This window comes from Acinonyx jubatus, chromosome E4 (assembly GCF_027475565.1).
Source record: "Acinonyx jubatus isolate Ajub_Pintada_27869175 chromosome E4, VMU_Ajub_asm_v1.0, whole genome shotgun sequence".
Taxonomy (NCBI): Eukaryota; Metazoa; Chordata; class Mammalia; order Carnivora; family Felidae; genus Acinonyx; species Acinonyx jubatus.
This window is the reverse complement of record NC_069395.1, coordinates 56103373-56125078: the sequence shown is the minus strand read 5'-3', so window position 1 is coordinate 56125078 and position 21706 is coordinate 56103373. Positions and strand designations below refer to the sequence as shown.

Sequence of the window (21706 nt, the reverse complement as noted above, 5' to 3'; positions counted from 1 at the left end):
TATACTGTCTGTGAAATATCATTAATCTCCAAGAGACAACGTGCATTTTGCAAAAAGAAAATTAACCACAAACCAAAGAATTTATTGTTTTCAGTAGCCTACTGTGAACCAGATTGGATCACTGGCATCCTCACCCTGATGTTCCATGAAAATATGTGATTAACACAGCTCCTAACAGTGATGATATAAGAAAAATAGCGAACAGAAAGTATATTTAATTCTTATGAATCAGAAACTGGAAAAATAATCTAAATGATAAAAGAAGTACAGTAGTATTTGTAACATTAAAAAAATACATGACTATAAAACGCTAAGGCCTACAAATAGACTAAGGACCGCCTCAGTACTGAGGCCTAATACACCTCAAAACTGAGAAAGAGAAACAAATGATATATCATAGATTGAACAATAAAATGGGATTCTATGTATCATGCAGTCCTTCTTGCCTTCAGATAGGTCATATTTTAAGGTCCTATTTATGATCTCTAAGTCAGTGACAGAACTAGAATTTGAAAACTTGTTTAACTAAAAAGTTTTATCAAGAAACAATATCCTTTTTGAAAATTCTAGGCTATGACAAATACTTGAAGATATGTGGAATTTAAAAGAATCAAGTAGGTAAGTGAATTTAATTGATAAATAATATATGAAGATTTTAAAAGTTTAAACATGGAGGATAAACTTAGCACCTTTATCCTTGTGTCTACCATACCACAAAATTACTAAAATATGTAGTGTTTTTTAAAATTCTGTTTTAGATTCTTATTGAATTTTTTGATATATTAGGCATATCTTTCCAGATGGTTAGAAATTCTTAGACCATGTGAACTTTGGTATTCTCACAAGGCTTAGTAGAACACATGGTAGTTTCTTATTAAATATCCACTGACTGATTTTAATATTTAAACAGCATAGTGATTATAGTTAACAATCCTGTATTGTATATATTTGAAAGTTACTGACAGTAAACCTTGAAAGTTCTAACCACACACCCACACCCATCCACACACCCCCCAACACACACACACAGTTAACTGTGTGAGGTGACAGATGTGTTAACTAACCTTACTGTGGTAATTATTTTTCAATATATACATATATCAAATCATTACATCACATACATTAAACTTATATCATGTTATATGTCATTTAGATCTCAATAAAGCTGGAAAACAAGGAGCAGTGTTACATTAAAAAACCAGAGGTTGGGGTGTTAAGGAATCTACTCCTGAAATCATTGTTGCACTATATGCTAACTAATTTGGATGGAAATTAAATGAATGAATGAATGAATGAATGAATAATAATAAATAAATAAATGGACTAGCATGTCCACTGGGTTATTATTTTTTTTAATATTTTAATTTATTTCATTATATCTAAGTTAGTTAGCTTATAGTGCAACAGTGATTTCAGGGGTATGGGTTATTATTTATAATTAAAAATTTGAAAATAATCTAGATAACCAACATTTAGAAAATCATAAAATAAATGGTGATATGCTTAGGTAATATTATCTAAACATTATGCAATTATTATGCTTTGCATGTTATAATTATATAACATTATATAAATATTAAAAATCATTTTTAAGGATGCCTGGCTCGCTCAGTTGGTGTAGCAGGTGATTCTTGATCTTGAACTCCATGGTGGGTGTAGAGATTAGTTAAAAATAAAATATTAAAAAAAATAAAAAATAAATCAGAGGCTAAAACAGGAGAAATAAACACATTTATTCAAAGACAGAAATTACTAACTTCTACAAGAGCTTCAGATTTGAGGCAAATATTTTAAAAGTTATAGGAGATCTTTTACAAGTAAATAAAAAAATATAGTGACTAGCTCTAACTCTTTGTTTTCCTTGAGCTTATATGTTACATAAAAATATATCACGTGGTGGGACACGTGAGTGGCTCAGTCACTTAGGCATCTGACTCCTAACTTCGGCTCAGGTCATGATCCTATGGTTCATGAGTTTGAGCCCTTTGTTGGGTTCTGTGCTGACAACGCAGAGCCTGCTTGGGATTCTCTTTCTCCCTCTCCCTCTGCCCCTCCTCTGCTTGTGCTCTCTCTCAAAATAAAATAAATAAACATTAAAATATATATATATATAGAGAGAGAGAGAGAGAGAACAAAATGAATCTTGAAAACAATAATCTGTCAAGTAAATATTATTCCTATGCTTCAGATGAGGAACTTAATGCTTAGAGAAAAATATATATTTGCTACATGGCCTTGTAAATGAGCAGGGATTTAAACTCTGATTCTAAAATCTTCACCAGGTTATGTTACAGTAACACTAAAATACTTTTGTAATTGATAAGATGAAATGGCTTTCTAATACTGGGTATGAAAGACTGATCTATACTGACTGACAGACATATGACAGAATAAAACACATTTTTGAAACACTTTTTTAAAAGCTGGATTTCTGCATCTTTCAAAATAGTTTGGCTAAAGCCTGTTTCCTTCGGCTTTCAATATCAGCATAAAAATGACTCCCTGGGATAAAACAAACAAACAAAAAATCCATTCCTTATCTGATGAATACATACTAGTATACATTTTCATTTTAACTAAAAATCTGTGAATTCACTAACTCAACCACTTGGAACACAACACATGCAGAAACTACATTTTATATGTGAAATAACACTTATTTTATCTCATGTTTTATGTCTGTTTCTCTATAGCATTATAGTTTATAGAAAATTTGCAGAATAAAGAGTGCAGGAGAAATCATTTTGGGTAAATTTCAGGTCCTTTCTACTATTTGAAAAATGTCACTACACAATCTGTGGAGAAGACAGACACTGAATTCAAAAGATAAGCTCTAAGGATAATGACCCTAGGCTTAGATGAAAAGGTGAGATATAAGAACAGAGGAGAAAGTACACTTAATCTGAAGATGAAGACTAGTAAATTCAGAAACACAAGTTAGCTGTAGAAAATATATATACTAAGTATTTAGGGGTAAGAATTCTACTTGGAAGATGTGAGGCAAAAATTGTAAAATTACTCCAAAATGAGAAAAGTATAGACAAATTGGGTACACCACCAATTCCAACATTTTGTTCTTGGGATCAAAGCAAATATAGAAATAGAAAATATAGAAATCTATAGAAATATAGAAATCTATAGAAATAGAAAATATAGAAATAGAAAAGATTCACAGATACTACTAAAGCATATTTTCCCACTGTTGAAGGCATGCATTTACACTTATTCTAGTATAAAACACACCTGTCATAGGCAAACAAATCTTTGTACAAGTTTTCTTTTTTTTTTTTAATGTTTGTTTATTTTGAGAGAGTGTGCACCCACATGCATGATGGTAGGAAAGGGGCAGAGAGAGAGAGAGGGAAAGAGAGAAATCCCAAGCAGGTTCCACATTGTCAGCGTAGAACCTGAGGTGGGGCTCAATCTCACCAATTGTGAGATCATGACCTGAGCCGAAATCGAGTCATATTCTTAAACATCTGAGCCACCCAGGTGTTCCTGTACAGGTTTTCTAATACGTAGGTTAAAAGAGAAGAAATCTGGGGCGCCTGGGTGGCTTAGTTGGTTAAGCGTCTGACTTCAGCTCATGGTTCGTGAGTTTGAACCCCAGCTCAGGGCCTGGAGCCTGCTTTGGATTCTGTGTCTCCCCTTCTCTCTCTCTGCCTGCCTCTCTTTCTTTCTCTCTCCCTCTCTCTCTCTCTCTCTCTCAAAAATAAACATTAAAAAAAATTTTTTTAAAGTGAAAAATTCCAACTTTATTCTCCAAGGAGGAGGGTATCCTTATGGTTTGGTCAGATAATACTTCACAGTATTTAGCTTTTTTTTCTAGGTATTGAGATATTTTTAAATCTTTTCAAGTAGGGTCCTTCAGCAAACTTTCATATTTTTTTAATTTTAATTTTTTAATGTTTATTTTTGAGAGAGAGAGACAGAGTGTGAGTGGGCTGGGGCAGAAAGAGAGGGAGACACAGAATCTGAAGCAGGCTCCAGGCTCTGAGCTGTCAGCACAGAGCCTGATGTGCGACTCGAACTCAGGAGCCACAAGATCATGGCCTGAGCCGAAGTCAGACGCTTAACCGACAGAGCCACGCAGGCACCCCAACAAACTTTCATATTCTGAAGGCAAATCTCTTTTTCCCTGCTATTCCAGTTTCTTTCTATATGTTGTTCAGCTGTGGGTATGTTCTAATCCTACTTAACTTTTACAAAATATTTTTTTAACAAAATATTATTTGAAGATATTTTCTCTATGTAGTGGGTTCACTGAAAAGTAGGATTCCAAAGCACACAACTTGGTAAATGGTAAAAGAAACAAAGAATCAATAACCAATAAAAAGATTCTTCAAGATTAGGGGCGCCTGGGTGGCGCAGTCAGTTAAGCGTCCGACTTCAGCCAGGTCACGATCTCGCGGTCCGTGAGTTCGAGCCCCGCGTCAGGCTCTGGGCTGATGGCTCAGAGCCTGGAGCCTGTTTCCGATTCTGTGTCTCCCTCTCTCTCTGCCCCTCCCCCGTTCATGCTCTGTCTCTCTCTGTCCCAAAAATAAATAAACGTTGAAAAAAAAAATTAAAAAAAAAAGATTCTTCAAGATCAAAGTACATCACCAAACAAATTAGAATTCAATGTGGAAACAGGAATAAAATGGTCCATGCTTGAGGAGAGTCTATTGCTGGTGTCAATGAAAAGAATTCTAAGAACTGTTCTAAGGTGGTACATCATTCATATAAGATGAGAGAAAAGATTCACTTTTAAGAGATCTGTACTCGATAAGATAGGTAACAAGGAAGCTCCTTTAGAGCTAATGATAATACACACTGATAATATAATTTATATAATGGTAATATATCCTAAGGATAAATCAAAGATATAGGATACGTGATAGAATAGGAAGCCTGGAGTAGAGTCCTAAAATTATAATAATTTCTGAAAAGCAGATGAATCACATATGTAAGAAACAGATCTCAGATATGGCAATAACTTTTTTTTTTCACAACATAACTAAATATCTAGTTTCAAGAAACAGAAAGATTCATTCTTCAGCCAGTCCTGCATCTGCTCTTGTGTGCTGTCTCTTCTCCTCTCTCCACACTCGTGGCCCAAGGTGAAAACTCCTTGCAGCTCTCTAATGCCTTCCTAATTCTTCTCTATCGTGACCCACTATTAAGAAAAAAACAAAAAAACACCTCTGAACATGTCCCCAGTTCCCATCATCTTCCCCCCCCCCCCCATAATATGTACCTAAAATGCTAATCATGCCCCAATGCATGCTGAAAACTGAAGGCCTGTGGCGGAATCTCCAGGGAAGCAGTGCTGTCCTGAAAACCTGGCAGACAGCCAATCTTTTTAGAACTGTATTTGTTTGAGAAAAGGGGAAAGAGAAAGGGTTAAGCCAACAGTGATACTGTTCCTACTGTATGTTAGGCATATATCTTCTCGTTCACCCTGTGAGGAGGTAGATCCTATCTTTGATTTGGAGATGAGGCAATGATACTCATTAAGGTTATGAATCCTTCCAAAGGAGACACCACCATGAATCTGAGACTCAAATCTAGATGGGACTACAAAGCCTGCTTGTGGTTTTCCTGTTATTATCATTATCCCTTACTGACATAGTACAGGAAGGAGATGAAATTAGAAGGGACTCTATGAGACCTGGGAGTCTTAGAGAAGACAGTGGGAAGGTGGCCAAAGAGGGGAAGAGAAGATGAAATGCACAACAACAACCAGTTGTTTACTGGAAGACCTGTGCCCAGATACAGTAGGTTCTGAAGGGCCAAGGAAGTTCCTGACAGGGACAAAAGGAATTATCCCCCCAGCAGTTTCGGGGACTAGATCTTCAGCAGTTCTGAAGCTCACTTTCACTAAACTGGACCAGAGCTACCATCAGGCAGTGTTTGAGTTTATGAAAAAACACAAGGTGCTACAGAAGCTTAAAAGATGAGTGGCCCTGGTAGCATAACACTGTGGTTCAGAGCTCGGGCTCTGACAGGCTGGGTTCAATCTGTGACTCCTGCACCTGAGATAGAGCCTGTGAGTGTTATTTAAACTCTCCGTGATTCAATTTCTTCATCAGCGGAATCGATATAACAACTGTACCTAACTCAAAGGGTTGTTACGTAAGGATTAGTTAAGAGAATTCTGGTAAAGCAATTAGTAGTACTGAGTCTGACACAGTAATAAACCAATTCAATACATATCATTTCTTACTATAATTATTATGTGAACAAGGATGTTTTTTTCTGTTTTACCAACAGAACAGTACTATCGTGTGCCCGTAACACACACAGTGGGGTTTTCTCTTTTCAAGATCGGATCATAGTCAGAAATAAAGCAGGCTTGAGAAGCAGCGGAGATTTCTCCAAGATGAGCTAGGCAGGGTCCAGAGGTATATTCTGAGCCTGCAACTAAGCCACTTGTCCTTCTATTCAGTCACTTTCCCGTAAAGCTTTACTATTCCCAAAGTATGGGCTGAAGAGAGTTACCTTACTACAAGACTCCACTAAGTGACCCCTATCTGATAGGAGCCCTTCATCATTCTCTCATTCTTACAGGGTTATAAATTCCTTAATAAGAGTGCAACTTGAGAAAAGAACATAATCAAAATACAGATTCAGTACACATTCGTCCTCCACCACTACCACAAACACACTGTGAATCTCTCACCCCTCTTTCATGCTTCTGCATCTGCAATAGAACTTAAACTCAGTCTTGGAGTAGGAAACTATACAGGTGATCGGCTATCAAGAAGATGAAAGGACTCAGGCAGAAGTCTAAGAACACTGCAGACAAAGCTCACAATTAGCTACATTACTTATTTACCTGCAAGTGGCATGTCCCATGCTTCCCCCCTTGTTTAGGCCGAGCACAACTGAACAAAAGAAACTGAAATATGACAGGCATTACACCAGAGGTATTCTTTTTCCTTGCGAAAAGTGGGAAAGGAGGTGATGACAGATCTAAGGGACTACAATATTGTACTCACAGGTCAATATAACACAAGTTGCTGATATGTCTTCTGGTTTTGTCTGGGTAAATGTTCCCTGGAACCCAATCACGTGATTTACAAATACCTATAAATTTGATTTTCAGGGCACCTGGGTGGCTCAGCTGGTTAAGTGTCCAACTTTGGTTCAGGTCATGGTCTCACAGTTCATGGGTTCGAGCCCCACATCGGGCTCTGCGCTGTCAGCCGTCAGAGCCCCCTTTGGATTCTCTTCCTCTCTCTCTGCCCCTCCCCCACTCACATGCTCATGGACTCTCTTTCTCAAACATAAACGAACATTAAAAAAATTGATTTTCTGGGGCACCTGGGTGGCTCAGTCAGTTAAGCATCTGACTTTGACTCAGGTCATGATCTCGGGTCCATGAGTTCTAAGCCCTGCATTAGGCTCTGGATGCTGACAGCTCAGAGCCTGGAGCCTGCTTTGGATTCTGTGTTTTCCCCTCTCTCTTCCCTTCCCCCACCCATGCTTGTTCGCTCTCTCTCTCTCAAAAACAAATAAACATCAAAAACTTTTTAAAAAATTTTCTTCCTTTTTTTTTGTATTTTTTTAGGGAATTTAAAAATACAGAAACTGACATTTGCCCTTTAACTCAGAAAAAAGATGCAAATATCCTATACATGATCTTCTAACCCATGTTACCTTGATGATTCTAATTCACATCTTATTGCTGCAAATCACATATTTCCTTTCTCTACTAAAGAACTGCAATATATGAATGAAGATTGCAATATATTACAGTATATAACTGTAATTATTCACTGAAGCATTAATTATTACATAAATGATTAGTTGCTTGATGAAAATACAGCCTATAACTTCATGGCATCTAGCAGATATTCTGACAGCTGTAAAAAAAGGACAAAATATTTTAGGACAAAAGTGCATACCCGGAGTGGGAAGATGTCTGGAAATAACCTAAATTCATCTCCTCAAACACAGCTGCACACAAAAAGTAATGGCTTTCTGGCAGTCAACATTTATTATTACTTAAAGGCTAATTTGCAGATCACATAGCAATAAACAGTCATTAAGAGATAAACAGTCATTAAGAGAGATTAAATGGTCTAAGTAAAATTAAGAGCTTATCCTTCATTATAAGCTAATCATCTTCTTTGATTGGAAGAAAGGATATCTGAGTTTTTAAAAAATAAACCTCAAAAAAAATCTTGTATATCCTAAATGAATTTGGGGCTTGGGGGTATGATTTTCCCATAAGAATTCATGACTAAGAACCATAAACTGCAGCTAACCAGCTATGATTCCTCTACATCCTACAAATGGCAGGCATTTCAAAAGGGCTCCTTTAAGACTTACAGACATCAATTATTCCCAAGTAAAAACAGGCTGCCAATAGTCCGTATGCTGGCATAGCACCAAAGGCCCTGTGAATTTTGAGCAGAGCAGTGAAAAGACTGAATATTTTTGAGAACTAGGTCCTTAATGACTAGAGGTGGATTAGTCAAATCTGTTCAAGTAATAAGGCCAGGGTGGAAAAAAAATGGCCTAGTCATTATGATTCCTTTGGTATTTACGGTAATAAACATGAATCATGATGAACTCACTGGCTATTAAACGCAGAGGTCATAAGTACTTCGATAGGATTTCCACAGGAATTCACCGTTAATTAGCTGGATCATTATTTGAAAGTGTTAGTGAATTATCTTAGCAGTTGTGCAGCCATTCCCCCCAAATTGGTCATTCCCAGCTGAGGGCAGTTAATGCCTTAACAAACTGGTCATTAACTCCAGTAACTGATTTGTGGGAATTACTGCACTTATAAAGTACATTCAAGACTTTTTTTTCCTTTTTAAAAAAATCTGCAGCTGTAGTTCAGCTGGAGCAGCTGAAGGAGGAAAAAAAAACGTTCTCTGGACTGCTCTCATGATCGATTTTCTGCCAATTAAAGGGCAAACGCATGCTGATGGGTTTTGAATTTTAAAATGTCTTCAGTTTTTCATCTCCGAAGTGATTAGTAAAAACACCAGTTAGTTACTAATTTTGTAAGACACTTGGGATTTTCCATTCACAGTTCAGTCAAGCAGAAATATGAGTTTGAACACCAGAACTCAAAGCCAAATTTCCGCTTCTGCAGTAGACCCAGCCCAACACTTTGTAAAAACAGAGTGAGAACACAAGTTATGGGCCACATTATTAGCCAGATTCCCATTCTCTTTTGCACTCCATGTCTTCATTCAAAGTAGAAAACTCCCTTTGAAGTCACAAAGGCCCCAGGAGAAGATAAGATATATATGCTCAGTATGATCAGACAGCCTTAGTTTAAATTTGAATTTGAGGAGATCATTTTTAAGACTACAACTATACTGGACAGTCTCCTTTTTAGAATAGATTTGTTCACAGTATAAAGATTTGAGATGAATAGATAAAAACCAAGAGCTTTTAATCATGAGCTGAAGGGGGAACATTACAGAATGTAGGTTACAATGATCAGTATGAAAACAAGTGTAACAATAGTCTTGTGATACAGGGTTTCATGGATAAATGATTTTTGTGTCCAATGACTTGATATAAAAACTATAAAAAACTGAAATTGTAAAGCTACCAGTAAGCTCAACAGCTCAGTCACATTAAGACATATTCACTAAGTACTCTAAAATCAAATACTTTTGATGCATTTTCATTCATTTTATGTACAACCGCACATTCTGCCATATAGTTCATTTTTCAAATATTTGCAACATATTTTAATTATTTTATTACCTGGTCTATAGTGGCCTTTTATTATGTCTAAAGCATACTACAACAACTTATAATACACCCTACAAAATGTGCACTCTTGTGGTACCAACGATAGGGACCAAAATAAAGCCCTTAACAATGACTGCTTTCTAGCCTACAGGTCCACACCATTGACTTAATGTGCTTCGGTCAGCTTTTACCTTGTAGAAATGGAGACACCCCAGGCAATATTCACACACAGAGTATTGGAACCAGCTGGTGATAGAAGAATCCTAAGAAAAAAGGCTTCTTGATTTAATTGGGAAAACAGGAGGAAGCATAAATTTTACTGCCATTAATAACTTCAAGCAATCTTGATATGACTCTACCTCACCCTGACGGCTAAACATGTGCTTTTTGTTAAAGTGTTTGCCACATCTGACCCCTATTGTTTGCTCACTTGATCAGGTAAGAAAATGTAGGTTTATTTATAGGATAAATGAGGCCTATTAAAATTGAGAAACAGTGCAGTAGTCTATGAGGAGCTGCATACTGAAACAGATGTGTGAAATTCCATAACAGTTTTGTAATAAACAGGCCAAATGAAGTTATTTTAAAAAGTCTACTTTAAGTTTCTTAAACCATCATAAAGGCAACCTAGTTTTTAAAAACTGGAAAACACCTCCTAATTAGAAAACATTATTCTGACAATTTCCCACCAATTTTTAATAAACAGGCCAAAAAAATGTCGTGTACTACATATTACTCTCTCCACAAAATAAAGACGTGCTTTATTTCTTAATTTTAGGATCCTTTTGATAAAATAAAAATTAAGCCATTAATTACAATGAAAAATAATATTATGGGGGACTTTCAAAGGTGTTCAGAACCTAACTGTTTCAATTTTCTTTTAAGGACATATGACAGAATGGTCAAAAGAAATAACCTTTAATTTTTAAGTGATCAAAGTTTAGAGTCCAACAGTCTCTGCTCTGGTGATCTCCCACAATAAGGGAAATCAGACTTGTCTCAACCGGAAGAAATCAAACATTTATCACTTAACTCTTGACCTGGTCTGACTTGCTACACGCTGATAAAATCTTTCTACAGCCTTGGAAAATGCCCTGAAACCCAGATTACCTAATGTAATCTAGACCAAGATGAATCAGGTGCCATTCCTACTCTCAAAACCATTCTGGGTCTACTCACAGAATGCAGAAACATTTATATCCATTTAGAACACCTTGGAAACCCTAATTTATCTTGCAGTGAAGACAATATGGTCCAGCAATGCTGTGACTGAAATTTGGGTCCTTTTTGAAATGATTCATGTGGAACTGTGAAACAGGCGTGACGATGTGCTACTGAATCTCAGAATCCTAATTTTCCTGCCATAACCAATAAAGTTAGTTTCAGCACAAACCAGTCATGTAAATTAGCATGCTCACAACTTTCAAATTTGGAAGAGTCAAAAGTTATACAGCTAGAAATTTAAATCAAGATTTAAATTACACACTAAACTTTCGCACTAGTTGTATGCAGTGCTATACACGTATCAATGACCTGATGCCTCTGGTGATTAAAGGGCAACTTGAAAAAGATGTCTGGGCTAGTTAACTTTTTTAGTTAACTTGCACAGAGATTCATAAATCACATGTGAATGTGCCTAATGCAAGTTAAGCACATGATGAATATTTATTGAGTGTGAGTTCGATCTTTAGCTATTACTATACTACTATATATATATTGAAAAGCTACCAACATCTCTAGGTAACACTACGAATTCCTCAGTTTTTTTAGGAAGCATTCTCCTGTCTGCTCATAAATGAACTAAAGAAGTATCCCTAGGCAGGGTAATTTGTGATGCTGGATTCAACATTTGGGTTTTTGGCTTGTTTTTTTATTTTGTTTATTTTGTTTGCTTTTTGGTGGTTTTAAAAAGTTTCCATTTTAATTCCAGTTAGTTAAGGTACAGTGTTACATTAGTTTTAGGTCTACAATATAATGATTCAATACTTCCATACATCACCCTGTGCTCATCAGGACAAGTGCCCTCCTTAATCCCCATCACCTATTTCGCCCATCCCCCCACCCCCTTCCCTCTGATAATCATCAGTTGGATCTCTACAGTTGAGTTTGTTTCTTGATGTGTCTCTTAATTTTTCCTTTTGCTTGTTTGTCTTGTTTCTTAAATTCCACATATGAGTGAAATCATATGGTATTTGTCTTTCTCTGACTGAATTATTTCGCTTAATATTATTATTATACTCTCTAGTTCCATCCATGTTGTTGCAAATGGCAAGATTTCATTCTTTTTTATGGTTGGAAAATATTCCACTGTGTGTGTGTGTGTGTGTGTGTGTGTGTGTGTGTGTGTGTGTGTGGTGTTTGTATATGTGTGTATATCTTCTTTATCCATTCATCAATCAATGGACACTTGGACTGCTTCTGTATCTCAGCTATTGTAAATAATGCTGCTATAAACATAGAGGTGCATGTATGGGCTTTTGAATACTTTAAAAGAACAGCATGCTAATCTAAGATCAAACCTGTCTTTTCATCTATTTGAATAGTGCTTCTCAAACTACCTGTGGTTTAGGGTCAAGTTTTTATTTTTCCTCCCATGTGTCAGAGACCAACACTTTTATAAATTATACTGAAAACAAAATTAAAGAAAATATATGCAACACAGAAGTTCAAAAAATGTATTGTACTCAGCAGACATAATATTATATACATAAGTTGCTGTAAATTGTCTAAACTCTGATTCTTAATTTCTGGATTTACTCATTTCAGACAAGTAAAAAACAGTTTATGAATGTGCATTGGTTGGTGGACCATACTTTGAGTTATCACTGTATTAGAAGATTCCTGCCTTGAATCACAAAATTCACTGAAGATATCTGTACCATATAAGTGAAATCCAAGTGCTATTTCAAGGTTTACAACAAACCCCCTATAACCAGGCATAGAATAGTCAAAACTATGAGGTAAGAAGACTTTTTACTGTGCTCATCTTTTTTCATTTAGGGACCATTAACCCTCAAACCTTCCCTTCCTTTTCTTCCACCTTATCATAACTAACGTTTGTATAAGGCCTTTTAGTTATGAAATAAATAGATATCAATTCTCTCATCAGAGTTGCAAAACAATCCCGTGGGATGGATTTTCTAAACAGGACAAAAGGCTCACACCTATTGACTTGCCTAATGTCACCCAACCAATAAGGGGTGAAGGGAAGGAAGGAGACTCAAGCTCAGTTCTTTTAATGGTCATTCCTTTCATGTGCTCCTTTCATACATTAATCCATCCAACCACCTACCAGATATTTTCTGAGAACTTACAATGTGCTAGACACTGTTGTAGGCACTGGAAATGTAGGAGTGAATGAGACTGATACAAATCCATATTTTCATGCAGCTTATAGTCTTTGGGACCCAATGGGAATGGTGGTGATAGTGGGTGTGTGGTGAAGACAATAAACAAGATAATTACATGAAAGATAGATCATGTGGTGATTAAGTGCTATGAATAAAAATAAAAGGAAAAAGAGAATAACCTGAGAGCAAAGCCCTTTCATGAGGGAATGAACTGTGCAAACAACTAGAAAAGGACATGCTAGGCAGAAGGAACAGGAAGTGTCAAAGTCATGAGGTAGGTGTGTCATTACTGGGTTCAAGGAATAGCACGGAGGCCAATGAGTTTTCAGCAGAAAGAACAAAAACAAGAGTACTAGAAGATGTAGTTACAGAGGTAAGGAGCTGACAGAGAACATATAAATGCTTGTAGGCCGTTGTTAGGACTTTGGTTCTTCTCTGGATAGGAAGTCATTGAAGATTTCTGAGCAGAGAAATGACACGATTTAACTCAACTTTTAACGTGATCACTCTGTGTGCTGTGTTAAGGAGAGAATGTGGGGCAAGGGTAGAAGCACAAAGACGAGTTAGGATGCTACTGTATTAAGCCAGAAAAGAGAAGATGGGGCTGGCAACAGGGTGGTAGCAGCTATGTTTTGAAGACAGAGCTGACTGCCCAGACAGACTGGATGGAGGGTAAGAGGGAAAAAGAGAAATTAAGGAGAACTTCCCCAGTTTTGGCTGGTTAATTACAAAGTTTCCATTTTATGGAGAGAGAAAAGACTGAAAACAGTGGAAATTATCTATCTTTGTTTATATTGGGGAGTCGTCCACATAGGCAGAGTATTTAAACAGAATGGATGAAGTCACCAAGGGAGCAAGTATAGATGGAGAAGAATTCTATGGACTAAGCCCTGGAAGGTGTTCTAATGTTTAGAGACGGGGGAGATAAGGTAGAAGCAGAAAAGGAGACTGAGAAGGACTGGGTACTTAGGGGAAAAACCAGAAGAGTACTGTGTCCTGGAAAATCAATGAAAAAAGAAGAGGAGAGAAACTACCAAATGTTCACTACTGATGGAGTACTAGGAGTGCTGGGAATTGACCACTGGATTTGGCAACGTAGAGGTCACTGGAACTTGACCACAGTGATGCCGTGGGGGTGTGTGTATGCGAAAGTCCAACTGGAAAAGATTAAAAAGTGTAGAACAGTGAGGGAGGGGGGAATTGAGAGTGGCTAGAGAAGAGAGGAGAAAGAGGGAGTGGGATGCAAAGAGCACCGAGCAGACAAGAAGAGATATGAATGCATGCAAAAAGAGAGAAACTGGGAGATAGGGAATGACCGCAATTCTTGAGGCATTCTGCAATAATGGGAAGAAGAGAAATGGGATGGTAGTTGAAAGATGACAGAGTGAAGTGAGAGTAAAGAAGAATATCAAGATGGAAGAAATAGTAGCATATTTATATGTCGACGGGAATGATCTTCCAGAGAGGGAAAAGTTCATGCAAGGGAGGAGAACTGCTGGAGCAAGAACCTTGAGTCGGTGACAGGGAATGGGATGCAGAGGGAATGCTGGTCAATGATGAGATTAGCAGCAGGTTCATCCAGAATAATGTGAGGGAAGCCAAGTACGGACAGAGGTAGGAGGGTAAGTGTGGCAACAGGAGCTCATGGAAGTTTTTCTGACTGCTCCTATAGTGAAATAGGCACAGAACAAGGTAATGAGCCTAGGATGAACATGAGGTGTTGGATTTATGAGAAGGTATAGGAATGAAACTCTCACTTAGGAGAGTGGGAGGACCAGATAAAGAAGAAAATGTAGTATGACTGCTGGGCAGCATGAAAAGTCTAGTATTGGTTAATTATCCAGAATGTACTGTAGCTGTTGTCCCTCTGTGCTCAGGGTCTTCCTTTTCCACTCTCCGACATCATGTCATACATTCCCCACCCTTCTTCACAAAGCACCAAAGAAAGTGATAAAAATGATTCTAAGATGTGAGTGGCTGAACACTCAAAATGTCTAAAGGGCAAGGCAAGAAATATAATGAAACGTCTACGAGAAAGTAAGGTTTATCTCAGGGGAATGGGAGAGTTTGGATCATGCCTAGAAATCCAAAGATAAAATTAAGAGACTATATTTTGGTAAAGCCGAACATGTCTTCTAGCTGGATTTAAGCTGCTAATTTGAGACTCCTGGTGTATTATTAGAATCGGGAATGTATGCATTTAACAGGAATTAAAAGCTTTAAAGGAATGCTCTAATTCACTGGTCTTCAAGGTGCAGCCTGAGGATCCCTAAAGGGGATCCCCAAAGTCACACCATTTTTATAACAATACTAATATATTACTTTCCTTTTTAAAATTCATATTCTCTCATAAGAGGCTAAGACATATACGAAATACGATACCACGACAGAGTGTTGAGGGAGCTAGGAGAGCCAGCTGTTGTCTATTAAGCCTGACTTTAAAGAAATTTGCACAATGAAAAAAAAAAAAAAGAAATTTGAGAAATATAAAATTATGCTACTCTTGTCACTAATTTTTGTCTTGTTTTGGAAAGAGTTTTCATAACATATTTATGTTAAAGTGTAGCAACTTCGTTATTTTAAGATGAATATTTAATTTTTTTCTCAATTATGAATATAGTAAATATCTCTAGATATAATCTCTAATAAACAAAAGTGCTTTGGAGGTCCTTAATAATTTTTAAGAGTGAAAAGAGTCCTGAGACCAAAGTTTGAAAACTGATGCTCTGTAACCACTGAATTCCTACAGTCTCCTGATAAACAGGGAAAACTTACAAAGTAGCAGAGAAACTGTGGGAAGTGAGGATTGCCTATAATTTATAGGTAGCTATCTAATCTGTTTAACCACTAGGCTGGCTATGACTATTCCATTTTTGTTTTAACAAACGCAAAATTTCATATATGTAGGATGAGACCTACACATTTTATGTGTGTGTTTATTCCCTTGAGTTTAAGTCCCTTTGAAAATCAAGTTAAAAATTGAAAAGCTGACAGGAAAACTTGGAACATTACTCACTTTAAAATACATATCAATATCATTCAAAAAGGAAAAAGAATACTGTAAATAAACTCAAAATTGTCCAAAAGAGTTTACCAGTGAAATACAGTTTTTTTTTAATATTGATTATGCATTCTGTAATAAAGTATCTCTCCCATTACGTGATGTTTAAAGCTTTCTGTACAAACTATTTCATGATGAACTAGGTAGGCTCTCCCAAAGAATGCACTTCAGTTGGGGACTTATGCTTGCTCCTTTACTTAACATCACCCCCAAGCACATCAAGCAGTACTTATTAGCTTATGAATCATCGGAGCCAGAGCAACTGAGAGGTGCAAAAACATTTGTCTGGTGCATCAGATGAAAAGCTAGGAACATTTAGTTTTCAAGTCACTTTTGAAACACTATCAGTGCATTCTCCAGGAAACTGAAGAACACACTATGACGAAGCATTTCCTTGCCAACTCCCAACCCAGGATATTCTGACATAAGGAAGCACTCTTGAGACACGTCAAGGTCAAATGGCTTAAGAACTTATGACAGAGAATTTTTTTTTATAATGATTTGATTCTTAGATGAGCCAAAAATCTCTAAACATTTAAAAAAAATTAACTCTATATCATAAAAAAACCTGACTGAACTAACAATTGGCTAAATAAAGCCAAACTTTCTAGGTCCAATTCAATTTGCATATAATCACATTTGTGGAAACCCCCGGCTATGACAGGTCTCCCAGATGGTAATATGAAGTTTCTACGCCTAAGAAATTATGTGTCAAGCATGGGAATGAATAACACTGAAAAGATTTTATAACTGATACTGAAATAGTAAGCAGAGGTAAGTTTAGAGTCCTTTATGAAATCTTAGGAAAGTAACATTATCAAAAATGAAGTAAGAATGGAATAATTTTGGTGGCATTTAAAAAAAAAGGGATACTTAGATACAAGGGTTTTCATGGATCCAAACAAAAATTTTGAAACATTTTTAACCATCAGGCTGGCTGTGACTAGTCCATTTTTGTTTTAACAAATGCAAAAATTCATATATGTAGGATGAGACCTACACATTTTATAAGGTTTATTCCCTTGAGGGAACTTCTATGCCTAGCAAAGGATCAAAACTATTCAAACAAATCAATTTCAGGAAAAGTGGAGAAAGAAAATTTTAAATAATGATTTCTAAAATTCTTTATTAATCCATTTTTTGTGTCCCTGATGTCAAAAGAAAAGCTAAATTCAAAATCCCTAAATGAAATGCTTTATATGACAATATTTTAAAATAATTTTTGGTTTTACTGAGTAACATTTCACTCAGCCTCACGATGAGGCGAAACAGATGAGCTATAACAAAACCTCTCTGCCTTTAAAAGTAAGTCAAATCACAAAATCTTCCTCAATTACATTTGTTTTCTCAGTTATTCAGCAATTCTGACAACAGCAGGGGTCGCAATGTACTAGTTAAATGTTTCAGGATGCAAGAGAAGGGGATTAAATGTTCATATAGCACAGCTTTATTAGAGCCTGAAAGATTCATGATTCATTGTACTCTAGTTAAAATAATCTATCATTAAATATAAAAAGATTTTTCAGTTATGGGGTCCCCAAATAATAGTAAAGAAAACCTACTTAAAATCTGATAGCATTTCCAGTTGAAACAGCATCCCTTAAAAATCACTTCTGAAAAGTTCTCCACATGTGTAGCCCTACAAAAGTGGCTTTACATTTTTTGCATCTTTTAAAAAATAAACAATTTCTATACATAAAATAGGTAACTCTTTAATTCAGTCCTCTATCAACCTGAACTGAGTTTCCTTCTAATAAAAAACCAACCTGACCACTCATGTTCTACTCTATGCTCTTTAATTCCTTCTCCGTGATTATAAGGAAGAAAATGTACTCCAAATTCTTCAAATACTGGATTTACAAAAGGTTTTTTCCATTAAAAAAAATTTCAATTCCATGGAATCACTCCCATCACTACTTGCCAAGAATAACCTAGAAGAATTTAGATAATCTACTGTTCAACACACAAAAAATCCAGCAGAGACAGTGATTAAGATTTCTGAACATTTGATGGGAAAGAAATCTAATCACTTTCCCATAGTTCAATGTTTTCCAAATGAATGTCAAATCAATCAGAACACAAAATTAATATAAGTCATAAGGAGAATAAACAATGAACAGAAAATAAATAGAAAATACAGTTCACTGCACACAGAAATGGTAAATACTGCTTTGTGAACATTTTTAAAAATTACGTATGTTAAAATCTGTAATAGATGTAAGAAGTAAAATGTAATGTATATAAATATACACATATGGATATATACACATGCATATATATATCACATACACATGTGAGTATTAGGTTGTAGTGTAAACTATACTATAGATTGGGGTAAAGATGTTTGAAAGTCATTGCTCTATACTAATTATATCCTATCCCTTTAAAATCTATGCTCTGTGTAATGCTTCCTTACTACAATTTCTATATAATTGTAGTGGCCAAAGACCAGAGATATTAAATATATCACTGAATTGCTCAATTGAGAAATTTAGTTTATTGTGTTAGGAGTTAATGATTTATTTTTCCACACAAGTAACATATACATTAACAAGTATAAAAATGACTATTCTATTATTAATAGCTTATCAGCAAATCATTTATACACTCAATGCAATTTCTTTGGATACAGCAGAGAGAACAAGCAAAATAGGTTTCTTCACAGTTAAAAGAAATGTTACAAAGTCTGCAATAAACCTTACTAAGAGGAGTGTGTTACTGGGAAGAGAACCCTTTGGGCATTCATTTGGAATTCATTTTTAACAAAGTATACACTTCAAATAAGCTCAGTTGTCAGTTTCCAAGACCACAAGAGATTAGAAATATATCATTAGAGAGAGGAAAATTGCTGCCATAGAATTGCTTCTGGAACAGAAGAAATGAGAAGTGACAGCTAAAAATAAGAGGGGAAAACAGAAAACCTGTACATAAAACATTTAAATACATGGAATTCTGAGGCCATTTAGTAAGGGGAAATAGTTGAGCACAGTAATATTTACATTCCTGTATAATAAATTATCTTGACTCAATGATTAAAAAAACTCATATAGCAGGTGAACGCAGGTACTCTGGTTCCAAAGCCCATCGTACTAACCACCATACTATACTTCTCAATAAAAATTTAAATGACGTTTATGGTATTAAAAGTACATTTAAGAAAACATTTATGAAAAGAAACATGTAATCAATTTTAAAGAACTTTATATAAAATGATTAAATACCCTTAATGTTATAAGCTGAGAAAACTTTCTTATCAGAAAGACCCATTCCTTGGATATCTATAGTTTGTATTCTATATAATTTCCTAACACTGTACTCTTATTTAACCTTTCCTTATTAACATGCATTATTATCTATATACTGAAGATGAGAAAATGGACACATAGGTTAAATAATTTACACAGTATCACATAGTTAATAACAGATGAAACCAATATTCAAAGTCATATAGTATGGCTCCAGAATTCTAGCTTTTAATTAATGTGCTCTGTGGTACTATAGTAGTTAGATACACTACATATGGTAGTATTGCTATAATGTCTCAGGATGTATTTTTTTAACAGATTCTGGTAATCCTGGAAACTCAGCTAAAATAAAATTCATAAGTGCCTGGCTGGCTCAGTCAGCACAGAATGTGACTCCTGATCTCAGGATTGTGAGTTTGAGCCTCAACATGTGCACAGAGATTACTTAAAGATAAAAATCTGGGGCGCCTGGGTGGCTCAGTCAGTTAAGTGTCCAACTTTGGCTCAGGTCATGATCTCACAGTTCGGTGAGTTCGAGCCCCACATCGGGCTCTGTGCTGACAGCTCAGAGTCTGGAGCCTGCTTTGAATTCAGTGTCTCCCTCTATCTCTGTCTCTCTCTCTCTCTGTCTCTCTGTCTCTCTCAAAAATAAGCATTAAAAAATAAAAAATAAAAATAAAAATCTGAAAAAATAAGTAAAAGAAAATTCAGAAAAACTGGAAAATACCTTTCAGGATTGTTAGGTTGCTAACGCACCAATGTTCTAGTTCTAATCCTTCCAAACATTTGCCAACCCTTTAAAGTTCGGCATGGCCATGTGACTTGCTGTTATCACTGCCAAGTGTAAGCAAAAATTATATTTGTCAGTTCAGAGTGGAAGTCTTCAAGAGAAGTTTACAACTCTGCCTTTTCTCTTTCTCTCTTCCCTGGTGCCATGGTGACCCAGAGATTCTGTTAGTCTTGGTCTCTGATGGTGACACGGACCAACACTTTCTACTCACTTATTATGGATATATAATATGAGGAAGAAGTAAACCTTTGATGTGTCTTAAGGTACTGGGATCTTAAGGTTGTTTATTAATAATCATAGCCTTGTCTTCCACTAATACAGTTGACAGGTTTTTCGTGGGAAGTGATGAATAAAAGGGCCATTTTTGGACGATGATAAATACAAACAATTATAAAGTTTACAAAATGGTTATGTTCTAAAAACTCATACTGAAGTCAGTTATTTGGAATTTGAAATGCTTTTTTTCCCCATAGGCTCACCTTATAAAAGGCCCACAGAAGCTTATTTAACTCATAATTTAAATGAAAAAGTAGAAAACAACAGTGTCTTTAAAATAATTAAAAGAATGTATGATACATAAACAGATGTAAACCTGTATATTCTAAATACTTATAGGCATTCTGAAGCATTTTACAGAAGCTGAAGTCACTGTTCTCTAGTATATTTTAATTTCTCTTCAATATGTACATTTTCTCCCTTTCCTTGATCCTGGAATATCAGTAGATATTCTCTTTTGTTTACTATGTATGATTGCCATTGCTTCCATGGCTTGTAAGTAGAGAATGAAAAGGTGGAACTAAACAAAGTTATTAAGCAAAAGATACATGAACATTTGAAAAGAAAGAAATTGCTTAGGTTAAAATTCAATAACTTGTGAGCAGTGAACAAAAAGGGAAGAAAAGATGGGACATAATCTTTACCTAAAGATGAAGGATTTTAGAGCCTACTTATTAGTCCTCAGATAGATCAAAGTTATCATGAGTTTACAAAGTATACTGATTCCCCATATGGCAAAAAAGTTGAGCTGTACCCAAATTTCTGTACACTTTTAACAATTATTCAAATCACAACACCATTCCATATTTTTTTCAATTTGTTCTCCCAGAAAATTTTTGTGGCTGTTCTTGTAAGGATTTAACTATCAACCTATTTTATTTATCATACAAAGGTAAGCCAAGAAGTTATGAAGGTAAGCTACCCATAAGCATCTCAACAAAATCATTCTGCTTTTAATCTGTTTTTACAGATAACAGAGGTAGAAATTTTTCAGATCTTCTACTTCTACCTATGTAATGCAAGATTTGAATAATACTAGCTTTGTACTTTCCTTGGTGTAGTAAAATCCGATGCCTTAGGAATTCATGATATTTCAAAGAAAATAACGAAGTAACAACACTTTGAAAGAATAACTCAAACAAGGTAAACACTTTTCAGTTGCTCTTCCTACTCAAAACCTCATCTCTGAAGCATGAAGAGTCCTAGATTATCATGGCTTCTCAGTAACGGCCTAAACTTGATATACTTTTTATGTATTTGTCAAAAAATAAACACA

General features: G+C 35.7%; 1 protein-coding gene across 5 annotated transcripts in view; it reads right to left on the bottom strand.

The window, feature by feature from the left end:
- The window catches only part of KIFAP3 (kinesin associated protein 3), a 173235-nt gene that overhangs the window by 70866 nt on the left and 80663 nt on the right, over window positions 1–21706 (bottom strand). The gene's annotated exons all lie outside the window — the stretch shown is intronic.